We start from the raw sequence: 6,000 nt of genomic DNA, 5'->3' as shown, positions 1-6,000 counted from the left end.
GGGGGGGGGGGGGGGAAGAGACCAGAGTCCTGCAGGCCCCAGGGACTTCACTTCCCTCCAACTGAAACCAGAGGCCTTGGGGCACGCAGAGCTAGGAGAGTGCTCCAAGTCCTGCCTGATGGAGCAGGGGACAGGGTGGGGTCCAGCAGAGCTGCTAGAAGACCTGAGAAGAGGGAGACCAAGGGGTAGATTGGGAGATGGCCACGGAGGCAGTGGGGAGAGGGGGATTCCGGATGCACTTTGGATGCAGGTTGTTTGGTGTCCATGTGGTTCTGGGGTTGAACCTGGGCCCTCCACACGGGGCTCTACCCCCAGCCCCGTTTGAGACAAGGGTCTCACTAAATTGCGCTGGCGGACCTCCACCTTGTGCTGCAGTGTTGAGGGGCGACAGGAAAGGTCTGCCCATGTTGGCACAGCTGCAGTTTTTCTCCAAATATTTCCCACCTGCAGTCGGTTGAGTCCTCAGATGCCACAGAGGAGGGCTGTATCTAACCCACAGTGTCACACAGATGGCCGTGACGATCAAGATCTGAATTCAGGGAGCCATTTGGGCTGGGGAGAGTGGGGGAAGGAGGAAGGATTGCAGCCCTCAGGTGTTCGGCCCCACTTCCTGCTGGGGATCTGGGGAGACCTGTAACAGTGCCACCCTGCACAGCGTGGGGCAGGAGCGGCCTCGGGAAAGATGGGTGTGGCTGGGTGCTCAGAGGAAAGTCAGGGAGAGAGAGGCTCCTGGGACAGGAGAGAAAGGCCCGGGCTGGCCAGGGCTGCACTGGGAACGGACAATGGAGGGCCAGCAGAGGCCGGAGCAGGGAGACCCAGAGGAGCAGGAGCACCAGTGAGACCCACGTCTGAGGCCAGACTGGATCTGGGGCTTTGAATGGAAAGAGACCAAAGTAACCAAGTGCGCCAGGAGGAACTGGATCTGCCTGGGGGACATTCTATTCTGCTTCCTCGACTGACTTCCCAGTCCCTGAACCAACAGATGGAGTGACCAGCCTGCATCCTCTGCTTCCCCTCTGCTGGACGTGGAGCCCAACATGAAGAAGTGGTCATTGGCGGTGCCCCCACCACGCCCCGCTAACCCCAGACCTGTAAGCAGGAACCGCGGTCTCAGCAACCGCAGCTGGGGTGACCCTGCGCCCTCGGCCATGGTGACTCACCGCAGGAGGGAGGCAGCAGATCAGAGCCAGAAAGGGCCCCGGAGTCTGGGCGCAGGACAGGAAAGCAGCCGGGGCACAGGCGCCCTCTCGTGGCCGGAAAAGGAAAGGACCAGGTTCTTGGCAGGCTCCAGGATTGTCCCGGCCCCGGCCCCGGCCACCCCCAGACAGATTTTAAGATGTATTGAGTCACTGAACTTCTGGTCATCTTTTACAGCCACAAACAGGAAAAGTAACAGCCTTCCAGAAGGAAAGCAGAGCAGACTTCAGGAAGAAGAGGGAAAGAGTGATGGTGCCCAACTCAGCGTCCCACCCCTAGGCTCAGTCCCCACCAGGACAAGTGACTGTCACGGGTGGGTGTGTTTCTACCTGCATGCAACCCTCACATTTCAGAACAATCTCCAGATGGCTGGGCTTCACCCCAGAAAACCCAATGCAGTAAGATCCCTGCGCCTCCACATCCCTTCCCAAAAGAGATTAGGGCCGTCTTGAGCATCTAGGAGAATGAAGGGGAGAGAGAGAGAGGAACTAGACTGCTTGACCTGTGTGTCCTCCACCTGTTCAAATGGGAAAGCAAAGCCTGGGCTCTTCCCCACATCCCACAAAGGAAAACAGGAGAGAGGCAGAGGCCAGTCCTCAGTGGTCCCTGTTCCACACACACACAGGTAAGGTCACTTCACATAACCGGGAACTTCAGATTTTATCTAAATGCCTGAGAGGAGATGTGAAGATGTGGAAATCAGCACCATTTTCACATTTCAAATACTTTCTACCAATGTCCAAAGATTCATCTGTTTTATCCAGTGGTAGAGATTTCAAAAAAAAAAAACCATCACTGGGTTCTGAGTGAACAAGTTCTGTCCATTTCTCTCTCCAAGGCCAGAGCCTCACCCACAGCAAGCACCTAGGAGGAAGAAAGAAGAAACCCCACGCCTGAGAGGCTTCAGGACCCTGCAGCACAGGGCGTGCTCACCAAGTCCTGCCAAAAACAAAGACTGTGAGCCTGGGAGTGGGGAGAGTTTCACACCGTGTGACCGCGGCCAGTCGCCACAGGCAGCCGGACACTGAGGGAGGGCTCTGAATTCCAACCTTCACCAGCAGCTTCTGGGGTGCCCTCTTGGAGGCCCTTTCACAGAGGAAACAATAATGTTGACGGCTACCCCAGTTGGCCTTCGACCCAAGCAGACCGACTCCATGAGGGGCAGGGAACCTCAGTGTCCAAGATGATACCTGGAGTAGGACACATCACGTCTGTAAGTAATCCAGCTGAGGACCAACTCCAGACTCTAACCACAAGGAAACATGAAGACCTTTCTACTGTGCAGGGTGGGGATGGGAGAGGACTATATTCTTCAAACCATCGGTATGATAAGACAAAGGAGCCAGGTGGGTGCAGCAGCCAAACCAGTAATCCAAGCAACTTGGGAGGCTGAGGCAGGTGGATCCCAAGTTGGAGACTAGCCTCAACAACTTAGCAAGACCCTGTCTGGAAATCAAAATTTGAAAAACTGGGGAAGTAGCTCAGTGGTAAAAGCGCCTGGGGGGATTTAATCCTGAGGAACTAGTTCAGACCAGAAGATCAGAGGGATGACAACTAATCCCTGGACTGGCACTGCACTGAAGGGACAATGCTGTGAATGACATCAGTCAATGTGGAAATGGATGTCAGATGAGGGGGGGGGGTTGTATCCACGTGTGATTTACTGAAGCTGAGAGCTGTCTTCAGTCAGGAGTGGCACCCTGAAGTACTCGGGGATGACACAGTACGTCATCTGACATGTGCAGTCTATTCTTGGATGGTCTCAAGAGAATTTGTATGGACAGGTACACACACCTGTGCGGATGTGTGAGCTTGTGGGCACATGTGCTCATACGTGTGAGGAGAGTGAGAGGAGGCAGTGAAGCCAGCGTGACCACGGTCAAGGGTGACAACCAGCGTGTGGGGATCTTGTGGCTACTCTTGCACCTTGCCTTACAACAAGCTCAAAAACCGCTTCCAGGTAAAAGTGAATTCTTTTAATACCAATTTATTGATTTACAAAAACCACCACCTTGGTTTCCACAATGCTGATAGTATCACTATACACATTGGACTTGCAGTTGGGCCTTCTCAGGGCAGAGTTGTCTGCACAGTGGGTGTTGGAATCCTTTCCTCACAGCCACTTTCCTGTCATTTCCAAACTTCCAAAAAGGGCCGTCACCCAAGGGAGGTTCCCAGGGCCCCAAGGATGCCTGAAACCACAGGCGGTTCTGAGCCTACACACAGCTGCTCCCCAACTTTCAAAGGGTGGAACTTATCATCACATGTCCAACCTACAGAGCACCCTGGCATGAACTACCCTGCCTTACACAGAGCACACTGGCCTGCAGTGGGCCAAAAACTACCTAACAGAGCCTACTTAAAGTGAAGTGCTAAAATAGATCATGTAGCTGCTGGCTACTGTACTCCAAAGCAGTTGGTCAGAAACATTCATGCCCCATTGCCAAGTCCAAAGCCACCTAAGTCGAGCTATCCTAGGTTTCAAGTGGCAGGGGGGAGGAAGCGTGTTTTGGAGAGGGTCCAAAACTTGGTCATGGGCAGAGTCGGGCACTGAATCCAGGTTTGCCAATCTGAACCTCAAGCTGTTCTCCTGCGGCCCTGCAGGTACTCACGAAAGCCCACTGTGGCGAGTAAATACCATCAGCTGGAGAACTAAAGACTTCAAAACCCAAGTTATAAGTCAAACACCCATTGTCTGCATATCTTATATTTTAACCTAAATAAACATTGTCCAGTTTTCCATTTCATTCACATAGATGTTAACACTTGCCGAGTCTCTGCTTTGGGCCACGCACTCATCTAAGAGGTGTACACTTTTGTGTATGTGCCAGGGATCGAGCCCAGGCCTCCACACATGCCAAGCACATGCTGTAGCACCCACCGAGCCACACCCCTTTAATACCTTCTGTCCAGTGAATGATGGTTGTTACCTGCTGTACAGGAGGAAGCTGGGACAGAGAAAAATTGCCCAAGATCACAAGGGAAGTGACAGGGCAGAACGGTAACCTAGCTATGTCAACAGGCTTCCCTTCAAGGCACACACTCATGCCTAATGTCCGAAACCTCCGCCCAAATACCAGGACACAGCTGGTTGGCAGGACAGCTCAGCAGTCTCCAAGGAGCTTAAGTGCTGTTGGAAATGCTATGCTCCATTTCCCCACCCAAATGCACAAATGCTAAGGGCTCCCTAGATGCTGAGTGACAGCCACCACGGCCCTCGTCGCCTAAACATACATAGGGAAACATCTCCTCAACCACTGATGGATTCAAGTCCAAAATCAAAGAGCATTTTTCATCAGAGGGATGAGAATTACTTGACATAGTTGAACATGATCAATGAACTTTTAAAAGAAAACCTGAACTTGATTTCTTGAACTTTGTCTCATAAAATGTTTTTGATCTCAAAGTACCCAAAGAAACACTTTTGCAAAGTACTTTGCAAAATGACTTTTTGGATTCTCCAAAGGTTTATTTTTTTATACTGGAGATTTAACCCAGGGGTGCCATACCACTGAATTACATCCCAAGCCCTTTTAATTTTGAGACAAGGTCTTGCTAAATTGCTGAGGCTGGCCTTGCACTTGCAATCCTCCTGCCTCAGCCTCCAGAGTCACTGGGATTACAGGTATGTCACCACACCTAAGACTTTTCAAGTGACATTGTTTACTTCAAAGTTTAATATTCATTTTTATCGACTGACTATATACAATTAGTAATATACATTGAATTACAATAGCATACAAAAAGTACTTTGCCAATTATATTAAAAATGTTTACATAATTCCTAACAAACTTCTACTTTTCTCAAACAAGGAACTAAGAAAACTTACTGCTCCAGAACATGAAAACAGATTTCCATTACTTAATTTGCAATTTCAACCGTTTTTTAAAGAACTTAATATTGTCAGTAACTTTTCTTCCCCAAAATATAATGTCCCTGTATTCAAATTTCTTAAGTATTATTACATGTCATTTCTTTGTAACTACAAACAGTATCAAGAATGTTAACTTTGAAGTCAGTTTTAAAAACCTAGCCATTTGGTTTAAACCATCATCAAATTCTGAAGGAAAACATGTTCATGTTGGCTTTTCGTTCGAGGTTGAGATGATGAGCAGTGTTTTATCCCTCCTCACTACTTCTGGGGATAAACAGGAAAAAAGAAAGTCTGAAAACTTTAAACCTGCAATGTCTTGAAGACATCACTGAGAAATACCTACGTCTTTAATGGAAAACAAAGGCATCACAAAATTACCATACTTATTTCCTCTTTAGAGACACTTGCCTTGACCAGCACACAGGAGATTCCTTCACGTGGCTGAGGACCACAGCCCTGCACCGGAATACCTAAGCCCTACCCTTCCCTTTACTTAAATCTCTGCCATCCAGGAGGTATCCTTCTCCTGAGGTCTGTGAAGACCAAGCAAACTGACACACAGCAACAAGCACCTTGAAAACATCATTAAATATTGAGAAATACAAAAGCAAAATCCATCTCCTAGGTGGACACTTAAATCACACGTTCAGGAAATTCCTCAAAGTGCTTTATAATTTCACACAACTTGCACTTAGAAATTAAAAACTTCTCAAAATTGCCCTGCTTTGGCATTCACAGCTCCCACTTATTTACGAAGTAAAAGCCTTTTTCCTGTGTCCTAGCAACCTGATTTCACAGAGGCGGCTCTCTAAGCCATGCTTACAGGTGACTCCTCCAATTTTCTTTTTTTTTTTTAGTTGTAGATGGACACAACTCCTTTGTTTTTATTTTTATGTAATGCCAGGGATCGAACCCAGTGCCTGCTCAC

The sequence above is a fragment of the Marmota marmota genome, unplaced genomic scaffold (assembly GCF_001458135.2).
Source record: "Marmota marmota marmota unplaced genomic scaffold, marMar, whole genome shotgun sequence".
NCBI lineage: Eukaryota > Metazoa > Chordata > Mammalia > Rodentia > Sciuridae > Marmota > Marmota marmota.
Note: the sequence above shows the minus strand (reverse complement) of the source record.